Source organism: Dendrobates tinctorius, unplaced genomic scaffold, assembly GCF_039654945.1.
Source record: "Dendrobates tinctorius isolate UK_male_01 unplaced genomic scaffold, ASM3965494v1 ptg000012l, whole genome shotgun sequence".
In the NCBI taxonomy this organism is placed as follows: Eukaryota; Metazoa; Chordata; class Amphibia; order Anura; family Dendrobatidae; genus Dendrobates; species Dendrobates tinctorius.
The window spans coordinates 2243370-2257498 of NW_027361680.1; positions in this window are offsets into that span (position 1 = coordinate 2243370).

Here is a 14129-nt window from a genome sequence, read left to right on the forward strand (position 1 = left end):
CCCCAGCATTTGCAATCTTTACCTCTCCCTGCTCCTCCGCTGTGTAATCTGGGCCGTCAAATCCATACTGTGCCTGACACCGTCTGAGCCTGCCTCCTGAGACATATATTTTGAATGTGTATGCTATCCATACATGTTATCCGGGGATACGGTACCCTTTCTAACCTTTGTGCAATCACGTGCAATCCATACTGGGCCTAACACCGTCTGAGCCTGCCTCATGCTGTATAGACATATATTTTGAATGTGTACGCTATCCATACATGTTATCCAGGGATACGGTACCCTTTCTAACCTTTGTGCAATCACGTGCAATCCATACTGGGCCTAACACCGTCTGAGCCTGCCTCATGCTGTATAGACATATATTTTGAATGTGTACGCTATCCATACATGTTATCCGGGGATACGGTACCATTTCTAACCTTTGTGCAATCACGTGCAATCCATACTGGGCCTAACACCGTCTGAGCCTGCCTCATGCTGTATAGACATATATTTTGAATGTGTACGCTATCCATACATGTTATCCGGGGATACGGTACCCTTTCTAACCTTTGTGCAATTACGTGCAATCCATACTGGGCCTAACACCGTCTGAGCCTGCCTCATGCTGTATAGACATATATTTTGAATGTGTACGCTATCCATACATGTTATCCAGGGATACGGTACCCTTTCTAACCTTTGTGCAATCACGTGCAATCCATACTGGGCCTAACACCGTCTGAGCCTGCCTCATGCTGTATAGACATATATTTTGAATGTGTACGCTATCCATACATGTTATCCGGGGATACGGTACCCTTTCTAACCTTTGTGCAATCACGTGCAATCCATACTGGGCCTAACACCGTCTGAGCCTGCCTCATGCTGTATAGACATATATTTTGAATGTGTACGCTATCCATACATGTTATCCAGGGATACGGTACCCTTTCTAACCTTTGTGCAATCACGTGCAATCCATACTGGGCCTAACACCGTCTGAGCCTGCCTCATGCTGTATAGACATATATTTTGAATGTGTACGCTATCCATACTTGTTATCCATTGATACGGTACCCTTTCTAACCTTTGTGCAATCACGTGCAATCCATACTGGGCCTAACACCGTCTGAGCCTGCCTCATGCTGTATAGACATATATTTTGAATGTGTACGCTATCCATACATGTTATCCGGGGATACGGTACCCTTTCTAACCTTTGTGCAATCACGTGCAATCCATACTGGGCCTAACACCGTCTGAGCCTGCCTCATGCTGTATAGACATATATTTTGAATGTGTACGCTATCCATACATGTTATCCAGGGATACGGTACCCTTTCTAACCTTTGTGCAATCACGTGCAATCCATACTGGGCCTAACACCGTCTGAGCCTGCCTCATGCTGTATAGACATATATTTTGAATGTGTACGCTATCCATACATGTTATCCGGGGATACGGTACCCTTTCTAACCTTTGTGCAATCACGTGCAATCCATACTGGGCCTAACACCGTCTGAGCCTGCCTCATGCTGTATAGACATATATTTTGAATGTGTACGCTATCCATACATGTTATCCAGGGATACGGTACCCTTTCTAACCTTTGTGCAATCACGTGCAATCCATACTGGGCCTAACACCGTCTGAGCCTGCCTCATGCTGTATAGACATATATTTTGAATGTGTACGCTATCCATACATGTTATCCGGGGATACGGTACCCTTTCTAACCTTTGTGCAATCACGTGCAATCCATACTGGGCCTAACACCGTCTCAGCCTGCCTCATGCTGTATAGACATATATTTTGAATGTGTACGCTATCCATACATGTTATCCAGGGATACGGTACCCTTTCTAACCTTTGTGCAATCACGTGCAATCCATACTGGGCCTAACACCGTCTGAGCCTGCCTCATGCTGTATAGACATATATTTTGAATGTGTACGCTATCCATACATGTTATCCAAGGATACGGTACCCTTTCTAACCTTTGTGCAATCACGTGCAATCCATACTGGGCGTGAGAACGGCTGGCGAGCTGTTAAGCAAGCTACAGCACCTGTCCAGACAAGTACAGGGATTCCCTAGCGAGGAGACTTATTTGATTGTTTTCAATGTTGGGACAGCAATTTTTGGGGAGCACTATACTCTGGAGAATGATAGATGGGGCCCACCATACACTGGAACATTCCAAAGGTGGACATCAGACACTGGAGCAGCATTTACAGGGCCCATTATACACTAGAGCATTAGAAATGGGGCCCATTATGTTTGGAGCATTATTTGGGCCCATAAGACAGTGGAGCTTCATCCATGGGGACCAACATATACTGTAGCATTATGTGGAGCTCATCATATACTGTTTCAAACATTATATGGGACCAATGATTCTGTATGGAGAAATAGATGGGCCTCGTCATGAAATGTAAAAAGTGAGGTAATTTTCATTGTACTATACCGCTATTTATCTGCCGTATCGGAGCATGATGAGTTGAGGTATGTGTTAAAGGGGCGCTCTTTCGCCCAGGGCACATGAAAACCTGCAGCCAGCCCTCCCCCCCCACAACTTTAGCCAAATAACCCCCATTTTTCAGTGCGTAACTTGTATTATGAAGTTAATTAAGGTTGACAAGCTTAAGTAAGAAGAATTGATGCTTTTGGCATTCAAATGGGCACTGTAGGTGTGTTTCCTGTCCTCCTCTCACTGCCGACTTTTATTCCCCATTGACTTACATTGGGTTTCGTGTTTCGGGACGACCCCGACTTTTCCCTATAATCGGACGATCTTGCTCGACCCGACTTTTGGAAAAGTCGGGTTTCACGAAACGAAACGCGACCCTAAAAAACCAAAAGTCGCTCAACTCTAATGACGACTACTGGTTGGCCAGCATCCTGGATCCACGCTATAAAGGCAAATTCCAAAACATCATGCCACAGGAGAACCTTGACCCAATATTGGCTAACAAACAAGCTACTCTGGTAAACCGGTTGGTTGAGGCATTCCCAGCACACAGCAGCGGTGATGGTTCTCACACGAGCCGTAGGGGCCAGGGGCAGCTTGGAAGAGGTGTTCGTGGTGCACACATCAGAAGTGGCGTTGGAGACAGGGGTTTCATGACCATGTTGTGGACTGATTTTTCAAGTCCCGCTCACACGACTGGTAATACTGCATCGATGGAAAGTGAAAGGAGACAGCACTTGTCAACTATGGTTACAAACTACTTTTCCTCCCATGTCGATGTTCTCCCTCACAGGTCATTCCCCTTTGACTGTTGGGCCGCTAAACTGGACACCTGGCCTGAATTGGCACAATATGCACTACAGGAGCTCGCTTGCCCAGCTGCAAGTTTGCTATCAGAAAGAGTCTTCAGTTCTGCTGGATCAATCCTGACAGAAAAAAGGACCCGTCTGTCGACCCAAAATGTGGATGATCTAACCTTCATTAAAATGAACCATGCATGGGTTTCCAAGGATTTTGTCCCTCCTTCCCCTGACGACACATAGGTTGACAGAAAAATGGCTTGCTTTGGTCCTCCTCTTCCTGGGACTTTCAATTTCGCCTTTTGCATCAGCTGAATGTCCAACATCAACATATGCCACTTTCTAAAACTCCCTAACTGTGCTGCCTTCCCCCCCATGGCCGGGGTCACCATCTAGCGCACGAAACCGTGCGAGTGCCGTTGCCCTGGACAGGTGGGTAGGCCGACTCTTGGGCGCGGGCACTGGCACAGGGTCCCTCATAGTGCAATCAAGTGTCTCTGACGGTGGTGGTGCATACCCGCCGTCACACACACCGCCGTACTGTGAGGGGCCCAGTGCCAGTACCGACGCCCACGAGTGGGCCCCCCTTGCTTGGGCAGGGCCCCAGCATTTGCAATCTTTACCTCTCCCTGCTCCTCCGCTGTGTAGTCTGGGCCGTCAAATCCATACTGGGCCTGACACCGTCTGAGCCTGCCTCCTGATCTATAGACATATATTTTGAATGTGCACACTATGCTATCCATACATGTTATCCGGTGATACGGTACACTTTCTCACCTTTGTACAATCACGTGTAATCCTTACTGGTCCTGACACTATTTGAGCCTGCCTCCTGATCTATAGACATATATTTTGAATGTGTACACTATGCTATCCATACATGTTATCCGGTGATACGGTACCCTTTCTCACCTTTGTGCAATCACGTGTAATCCATACTGGGCCTGACACCGTCTGAGCCTGCCTCCTGATCTATAGACATATATTTTGAATGTGTACACTATGCTATGTATACATGTTATCCGGTGATACGGTACCCTTTCTCACCTTTGTGCAATCACGTGTAATCCATACTGGGCCTGACACCGTCTGAGCCTGCCTCCTGATCTATAGACATATATTTTGAATGTGTACACTATGCTATCCATACATGTTATCCGGTGATACAGTACCCTTTCTCACCTTTGTGCAATCACGTGTAATCCATACTGGGCCTGACACCGTCTGAGCCTGCCTCCTGATCTATAGACATATATTTTGAATGTGTACACTATGCTATCCATACATGTTATCCGGTGATACGGTACCCTTTCTCACCTTTGTGCAATCACTTGTAATCCATACTGGGCCTGAGAACGGCTGGCGAGCTGTTAAGCAAGCTACAGCACCTGTGGTTTGCACATGTAAGTTTTTCATTTTTTCAGGAATGACGGTTAGGCCTACTTCCAGAACTGCGGTTGACCTGCACTTACTGGGAAATCATGGTTCGTGGGTAATAATTGTAATCCCAGATCCCCATCACTAACGGTGTTCAGCGGGTTATCTGCACCTGTAAGTGACAAACGCTGGCCATTTCAGTGTAGCGCACATGCAGCCACGGACATGTAAGGGCATGACACACCAGTTATTGGCCAATCTCACGTGCCAGAGCCTCGCGTGTCCCTCTAGTAAGCCGGACTCGGACCGCGGGGCATGACGGAGTCTCTTTCGTTAACGGAATTAAGCTTGCAATGTGTGCATCTTTTTTGTTCCTGGATGGTTGAGGTTGCCCGTGTTGGGTCAAATTACGCCGTGGGCTCCACTCCTGATGGTGCCCTTCTGGACATTCCTTTAAGGTTCAGCGTTGCAACCATACTGCCCACGTAAAACAAACACTTTGCCTTCATGAACGCTGTTTGGAGGGTCGTGACTAGTGGGAATAACGCCACCCAATCAGTTAACCTGCTAGAGAGATCCTTCGTTGCTCCCAAGCATGACATCACACTCCCTAGGAGGAAGGTAATGCCACTGTGGCGACCGTACTCTTGGGGGCGACACAAGTGCACTGATGCCCAGCCACTGCTCGATGAATCTGCTGGTACATTGACCCAGACCACTACATTCCCCTCGCACTCTACAAGGCCTGAATCTGACCCTGATGAAACTCAGGTTACCCTTCCCATATACTGTTCCATCTTACACGGTGACAAAGAGGAAGCTGCAGATGAAAGTGCAGGTTCGGCCCACCCGCCGTCAGACACACCACCGTACTATCAGGGGCCCTGTGCCAGTGCCGTCGCCAACGAGTGGGCCCCCCCTGCTTGCTCAGGATCACAGCACTTGCAAGGTTGAAATACTGTGCAGTGAGATGGAAGATGGGGACGACAATGAGTCCAGACTAGTACAGGGATTCCCTAGTGAGGAGACTTATTTCATTGTTTTCAATGTTGGGACAGCAATTTTTGGGAAGCACTATACTCTGGAGAATGATAGATGGGGCCCACCATACACTGGAACATTCCAAAGGTGGACATCAGACACTGGAGCTGCATTTACAGGGCCCATTATACACTAGAGCATTAGAAATGGGGCCCATTATGTATGGAGCATTATTTGGGCGCATAAGACAGTGGAGCTTCATCCATGGGGACCAACATATACTGTAGCATTATGTGGAGCTCATCATATACTGTTTCAAACATTATATGGGACCAATGATTCTGTATGGAGAAATAGATGGGCCTCGTCATGAGATGTAAAAAGTGAAGTATTTTTCTTTGTAGTATACCACTATTTCTCTGCCGTATCGGAGCATGATGAGTTGTTGTATGTGTTAAAGGGGCGCTCTTTCGCCCAGGGCACATGAAAACCTGGAGCCAGCCCTACCCCCCCACAACTTTAGCCAAATAACCCCCATTTTTCAGTGCGTAACTAGTATTATGAAGTAAATAAAGGGTGACAGGCTTCAGTAATAAGAATTTATGCTTTTGGCATTCAAATGGCACTGTAAGTGTGTTTCCTGTCCTCCTCTCACTGTCGACTTTTCTTCCCCATTGACTTACATTGGGTTTCGTGTTTCAGTCGGACCCCCGACTTTTCCCTATAGTCGGCCGATTTCGTTCGACCCGACTTTTGCGAAAGTCGGGTTTCGCGAAACCCAACTCGACCCGAAAAAAGGCAATGTCGCTCATCTCTACTGATTACAATCCACTTTTCCAGACCCCCCTCTACTGTGCTTTAGGCAGCCCCCAAATCTAAGAAGCATCATTGTCAGAAGCTCCCTGTCCTGTCCAACAGCTGCAGGAACCTTTCCTTGCAACCAGAAAAAATGTAATGCCTGTCCATTTATAATGACCATGGACAAGATAAAGATCCCCAATTCCCATCAGGACTACAAGATCCCAGGTACTTTCAGCTGCATTACATCTAATGTGGTGTACTTAATTATTTGTACTAAATGTCCAACTGGGGGTCTGTATGTGGGGGAGACAGGGCAAAAGCTTAGAACAAGGATGAATGCTCATCGTCACACAATAAGAGAAAAAAGAATGGATCTACCTGTGGCAAAATATTTTTGTATGCTGGATCACAGGAACATGGATATGTAATTACTGGTATTGAAAGGTAACTTCACATCTCAGAGAGGAGGGTCTGGGAGTATAAATTTATGATGACTTTTGACACTGTCAATGCTGGAATGAATGTGTCACATGGATTTATGTCTTTTTACATCAATTAAGGAATTTGATCCTAAGACCTAGTGGGGTCATCACAACACATTAGGAGACCCCAATCAGAGGACTATAAAACATCCGGACTCCTTATCTATGAACTGGTCCAATATTTATGTTTCTCCCTCTCCCATAATCACAATTCTGCTTCACGTCACTTGTTTTATCTATTGCATTTTTTCTGTGCTGTATTGTGCATAAATATGTGACCCTTCAGATTTTGTATTAGTCAATGCCTGATGAAGAGACCTGAGTAGTCTCGAAAGCTTGCAATGTGTTACCATCTTTTCAGTTAGCCATTAAAAGGTATCAACCACTGAGGACTCTCAATTCTGAATATTTTTCTAAATAACACAGGGTTCTTAGTAATACTATTTTTGATGAAAAATAACATAAAAGCCATCTCACCATCGCCAAAGTGACCCTGATCGGGATGGTCCTACACTGTCTAATATTAAAAACCTTACCATGTGTCAGAGTTGACCTCAGTGTGTGAATAAGGGCAGACAAAAGGACGGGGGTCCTGACCTGTGGACACCAGCCTAGGGAAAGCCTTTAACCCCTTCCTGTCATCCGACGTACTATCCCGTCCATGGGACCCGGGCCCCTATGCCCATGGACGGGATAGTACGTCTAGCGCGATCAGCGGAGTCCACGTGGTGAGCGCCGCTGATCGCGGCCGGGTGTCAGCTGATTATCACAGCTGACACCCAGCACAATGTGTCAGGGGAGGTCACGGACCGCCCCCGACACGTTAACCCCTTGCACACCGCGATCAAACATGATCGCGGTGTACCGGGGGTTAAAGGGAAGCATCGGCAGGGAGGGGGCTCCCTCCGTGCTTACCTGAGCCCCCCACGGCAGCGCAATGTGCAGCGCTGCTGCGGGGGGCTCCTTTCCTGCAGGCCCCCGAATCCAAGATGGCGACGGGGGCCTTCGGGGGCCTGCAGGAAGCTGGCTTCCTCAGTGCCTGCAAAGCGCAGGCATGAGGAAGCCTTCTGCACTGCCTGTGACAGATCGCTGATCTGTCACAGTGATCTGTCACAGGACAGTGATGTCCCACCTGGGACTATTTAATAAAGTTAAAAAAAATTTAAAAAAGTGTTAAAATAAATTGAAAAAAATCGCCAAATAAATTAGAAAAAAAAAAAAATATTCCCCCAATAAATCCATTTTTTGGAAATAAAAAAAACAAAACAATAAAAGTACACATATTAGGTATCGCCGCGTCCGTAACGACCCGCCCTATAAAACTGTCCCATTAGTTAACCCCTTTAACGAACCCCTTAAAAAATAAAAATAAAAAACGAAGCAAAAAATAATGATTTATTATCATACTGCCAAACAAAAAGTGTTATAACGCGCGATCAAAAAGACGCATATAAATATCCGTGGTACCACTGAAAACATCATCTTGTCCCGCAAAAAACGAGCTGCCACACAGCATCATCAGCGAAAAAATAAAAAAGTTATAGCTCGCACAATAAAGCGATGCAAAAATAATTATTTTTTATATAAAATAGTTTTCATTGCATAAAATCGACAAAACATAAAAAAAGACCTAAATGAGGTATCGCTGTAACCGTACTGACCTGAAGAATAAAACCGCTTTATCAATTTTATCGCACGCGGAATGGTGTAGAAGCACCCCCCCAAAAGAAATTCATGAAACGCTGGTTTTTGTTCATTCTGCGTCGCAAAAATCGGAATAAAAAGCGATCAAAAAATGTAACATGCCCGAAAATGGTACCAATAAAAGCGTCAACTCGTCCCGCAAAAAATAAGACCTCACAAGACTCGGTGGGTCAAAATACGGAAAAATTATAGCTCTCAATATGTGGTGATGCAAAAACTATTTTTACAATAAAAAGCGTCTTTTAGCGTGCGACAGCTGCCAAATATAAAAACCGCCATAAATAGTAAATCAAACCCCCCATTATCACCCTCTTAGTTAGGGAAAAATAATAAAATAAAAAAAATGTATTTATTTCCATTTTTCCATTAGGGTTAGGGTTAGGGCTAGGGCTAGGGTTAGGGCTAGGGTTAGGGTTAGGGTAGGGTTAGGGCTAGGGGTAGGGTTAGGGCTAGGGTTAGGGTTAGGGCTAGGGTTAGGGCTGAGATTAGGGTTAGGGGTGTGTTGGGGTTCGGGTTGGAGTTAGAATTGGGGGTTTCCACTGTTTGGGCACATCAGGGGCTCTCCAAATGCAACATGGCGTCTGATCTCAATTCCAGCCAATTCTGAGTTGAAAAAGTCAAATGGTGCTCCTTCCCTTCCAAGCTCTGCCATGCGCCCAAACAGTGTTTTACCCCCACATGTAGGGTATCAGCCTACTCAGGTCAAATTGCAAAACAATTTTTGGGGTCCAATTTCTCCTGTTACACTTAGGAAAATAAAAATTGGGGGCGAAAATATCATTTTTGTGGAAAAAAATGATTTTTTTATTTTCACGTCCAAGCGTTATAAACTTCTGTGAAGCACTTGGGGGTTCAAAGTGCTCACCTCACATCTAGATAAGTTCCGTGGGGGGTCTAGTGTAAAAAATGGGGTCATTTGTGGGGAGTTTCAATAGTTTAGGTACATCAGGGGCTCTCCAAACGCACATGACACCCGTAGACCATTCCATCAAAGTCTGCATTCCAAAACGTCACTGCTTCCCTTCCGAGCCCCGACGTGTGTCCATACAGTAGTTTTCTCCCACATATGGGGTGTCAGCGCACTCATGACAAATTGGACAACAACTTTTGGGGTCCAATTTCTCCTGTTACCCTTGGGAAAATGAAAAAATTGGGGACTAATTGATCATGTTTGTGGAAAAAATACGATTTTTTTTATTTTCATGCCCGGGCATTATAAACTTCTGTGAAGCCCTTGGGGGTTCAAAGTGCTCACCACACATCTAGATAAGTTCCTTAGGGGGTCTCGTTTCCAAAATGCGGTCATTTGTGGGGGGGTTTCTACTGTTTAGGTACATTAGGGGCTCTCCAAAGGCAACATGACACCCGCAGACCATTCCATCAAAGTCTGCATTCCAAAACATCACTACTTCCCTTCCGGGCCCTGACATGTGTACATACAGTAGTTTTTTCCCACATATGGGGTGTCAGCGTACTCAGGACAAATTGGACAACAAATTTTGGGGCTCAATTTCTCCTGTTACCCTTGGGAAAATAAAAAAATTGGGGACTAATTGATCATGTTTGTGGAAAAAATACTATTTTTTTATTTTCATGCCCTGGCATTATAAACTTCTGTGAAGCCTTTGGGGGTTCAAAGTGCTCACCTCACATCTAGATAAGTTCCTTAGGGGGTCTAGTTTTCAAAATGGGGTCATTTGTGGGGAGTTTCAATAGTTTAGATACATCAGGGGCTCTCCAAATGCACATGACACCCGTAGACCATTCCATCAAAGTCTGCATTCCAAAACGTCACTGCTTCCCTTCCGAACCCCGACGTGTGTCCATACAGTAGTTTTCTCCCACATATGGGGTGTCAGCGCACTCATGACAAATTGTACAACAACTTTTGGGGTCCAATTTCTCCTGTTACCCTTGGGAAAATGAAAAAATTGGGGACTAATTGATCATGTTTGTGGAAAAAATACGATTTTTTTTATTTTCATGCCCGGGCATTATAAACTTCTGTGAAGCCCTTGGGGGTTCAAAGTGCTCACCACACATCTAGATAAGTTCCTTAGGGGGTCTCGTTTCCAAAATGTGGTCATTTGTGGGGGGGTTTCTACTGTTTAGGTACATTAGGGGCTCTCCAAAGGCAACATGACACCCGCAGACCATTCCATCAAAGTCTGCATTCCAAAACGTCACTACTTCCCTTCCGGGCCCTGACGTGTGTACATACAGTAGTTTTTTCCCACATATGGGGTGTCAGCGTACTCAGGACAAATTGGACAACAACTTTTGGGGTTCAATTTCTCCTGTTACCCTTGGGAAAATAAAAAAATTGGGGACTAATTGATCATGTTTGTGGAAAAAATACGATTTTTTTATTTTCATGCCCTGGCATTATAAACTTCTGTGAAGCCTTTGGGGGTTCAAAGTGCTCACCTCACATCTAGATAAGTTCCTTAGGGGGTCTAGTTTTCAAAATGGGGTCATTTGTGGGGAGTTTCAATAGTTTAGGTACATCAGGGGCTCTCCAAACGCACATGACACCCGTAGACCATTCCATCAAAGTCTGCATTCCAAAACGTCACTGCTTCCCTTCCGAGCCCCGACGTGTGTCCATACAGTAGTTTTCTCCCACATATGGGGTGTCAGCGCACTCAGGACAAATTGGACAACAAATTTTGGGGTCCAATTTCTCCTGTTACCCTTGGGAAAATGAAAAAATTGGGGACTAATTGATCATGTTTGTGGAAAAAATACGATTTTTTTTATTTTCATGCCCGGGCATTATAAACTTCTGTGAAGCCCTTGAGGGTTCAAAGTGCTCTCCACACATCTAGATAAGTTCCTTAGGGGGTCTCGTTTCCAAAATGCGGTCATTTGTGGGGGGGTTTCTACTGTTTAGGTACATTAGGGGCTCTCCCAAGGCAACATGACACCCGCAGACCATTCCATCAAAGTCTGCATTCCAAAACGTCACTACTTCCCTTCCGGGCCCTGACGTGTGTACATATAGTAGTTTTTTCCCACATATGGGGTGTCAGCGTACTCAGGACAAATTGGACAACAACTTTTGGGGTTCAATTTCTCCTGTTACCCATGGGAAAATAAAAAAATTGGGGACTAATTGATCATGTTTGTGGAAAAAATACGATTTTTTTATTTTCATGCCCTGGCATTATAAACTTCTGTGAAGCCTTTGGGGGTTCAAAGTGCTCACCTCACATCTAGATAAGTTCCTTAGGGGGTCTAGTTTTCAAAATGGGGTCATTTGTGGGGGGTTTCCACTGTTTAGGTACATTAAGGGCTCTCCAAAGGCAACATGACACCCGCAGACCATTCCATCAAAGTCTGCATTCTAAAACGTCACTACTTCCCTTCCGAGCCCTGACGTGTGCCCATACAGTAGTTTTCTCCCACATATGGGGTGTCAGCGCACTCAGGACAAATTGGACAACAAATTTTGGGGTTCAATTTCTCCTGTTACCCTTGGGAAAATAAAAAAATTGGGGACTAATTGATCATGTTTGTGGAAAAAATACGATTTTTTTATTTTCATGCCCTGGCATTATAAACTTCTGTGAAGCCTTTGGGGGTTCAAAGTGCTCACCTCACATCTAGATAAGTTCCTTAGGGGGTCTAGTTTTCAAAATGGGGTCATTTGTGGGGAGTTTCAATAGTTTAGGTACATCAGGGGCTCTCCAAACGCACATGACACCCGCAGACCATTCCATCAAAGTCTGCATTCTAAAACGTCACTACTTCCCTTCCGAGCCCCGACGTGTGTCCATACAGTAGTTTTCTCCCACATATGGGGTGTCAGCGCACTCAGGACAAATTGGACAACAAATTTTGGGGTTCAATTTCTCCTGTTACCCTTGGGAAAATAAAAAAATTGGGGACTAATTGATCATGTTTGTGGAAAAAATACGATTTTTTTATTTTCATGCCCTGGCATTATAAACTTCTGTGATGCCTTTGGGGGTTCAAAGTGCTCACCTCACATCTAGATAAGTTCCTTAGGGGGTCTAGTTTTCAAAATGGGGTCATTTGTGGGGGGTTTCCACTGTTTAGGTACATTAGGGGCTCTCCAAAGGCAACATGACACCCGCAGACCATTCCATCAAAGTCTGCATTCCAAAACGTCACTACTTCCCTTCCGGGCCCTGACGTGTGTACATACAGTAGTTTTTTCCCACATATGGGGTGTCAGCGTACTCAGGACAAATTGGACAACAACTTTTGGGGTTCAATTTCTCCTGTTACCCATGGGAAAATAAAAAAATTGGGGACTAATTGATCATGTTTGTGGAAAAAATACGATTTTTTTATTTTCATGCCCTGGCATTATAAACTTCTGTGAAGCCTTTGGGGGTTCAAAGTGCTCACCTCACATCTAGATAAGTTCCTTAGGGGGTCTAGTTTTCAAAATGGGGTCATTTGTGGGGGGTTTCCACTGTTTAGGTACATTAAGGGCTCTCCAAAGGCAACATGACACCCGCAGACCATTCCATCAAAGTCTGCATTCTAAAACGTCACTACTTCCCTTCCGAGCCCTGACGTGTGCCCATACAGTAGTTTTCTCCCACATATGGGGTGTCAGCGCACTCAGGACAAATTGGACAACAAATTTTGGGGTTCAATTTCTCCTGTTACCCTTGGGAAAATAAAAAAATTGGGGACTAATTGATCATGTTTGTGGAAAAAATACGATTTTTTTATTTTCATGCCCTGGCATTATAAACTTCTGTGAAGCCTTTGGGGGTTCAAAGTGCTCACCTCACATCTAGATAAGTTCCTTAGGAGGTCTAGTTTTCAAAATGGGGTCATTTGTGGGGAGTTTCAATAGTTTAGGTACATCAGGGGCTCTCCAAACGCACATGACACCCGTAGACCATTCCATCAAAGTCTGCATTCCAAAACGTCACTGCTTCCCTTCCGAGCCCCGACGTGTGTCCATACAGTAGTTTTCTCCCACATATGGGGTGTCAGCGCACTCAGGACAAATTGGACAACAAATTTTGGGGTTCAATTTCTCCTGTTACCCTTGGGAAAATAAAAAAATTGGGGACTAATTGATCATGTTTGTGGAAAAAATACGATTTTTTTATTTTCATGCCCTGGCATTATAAACTTCTGTGAAGCCTTTGGGGGTTCAAAGTGCTCACCTCACATCTAGATAAGTTCCTTAGGGGGTCTAGTTTTCAAAATGGGGTCATTTGTGGGGAGTTTCAATAGTTTAGGTACATCAGGGGCTCTCCAAACGCACATGACACCCGCAGACCATTCCATCAAAGTCTGCATTCTAAAACGTCACTACTTCCCTTCCGAGCCCCGACGTGTGTCCATACAGTAGTTTTCTCCCACATATGGGGTGTCAGCGCACTCAGGACAAATTGGACAACAAATTTTGGGGTTCAATTTCTCCTGTTACCCTTGGGAAAATAAAAAAATTGGGGACTAATTGATCATGTTTGTGGAAAAAATACGATTTTTTTATTTTCATGCCCTGGCATTATAAACTTCTGTGATGCCTTT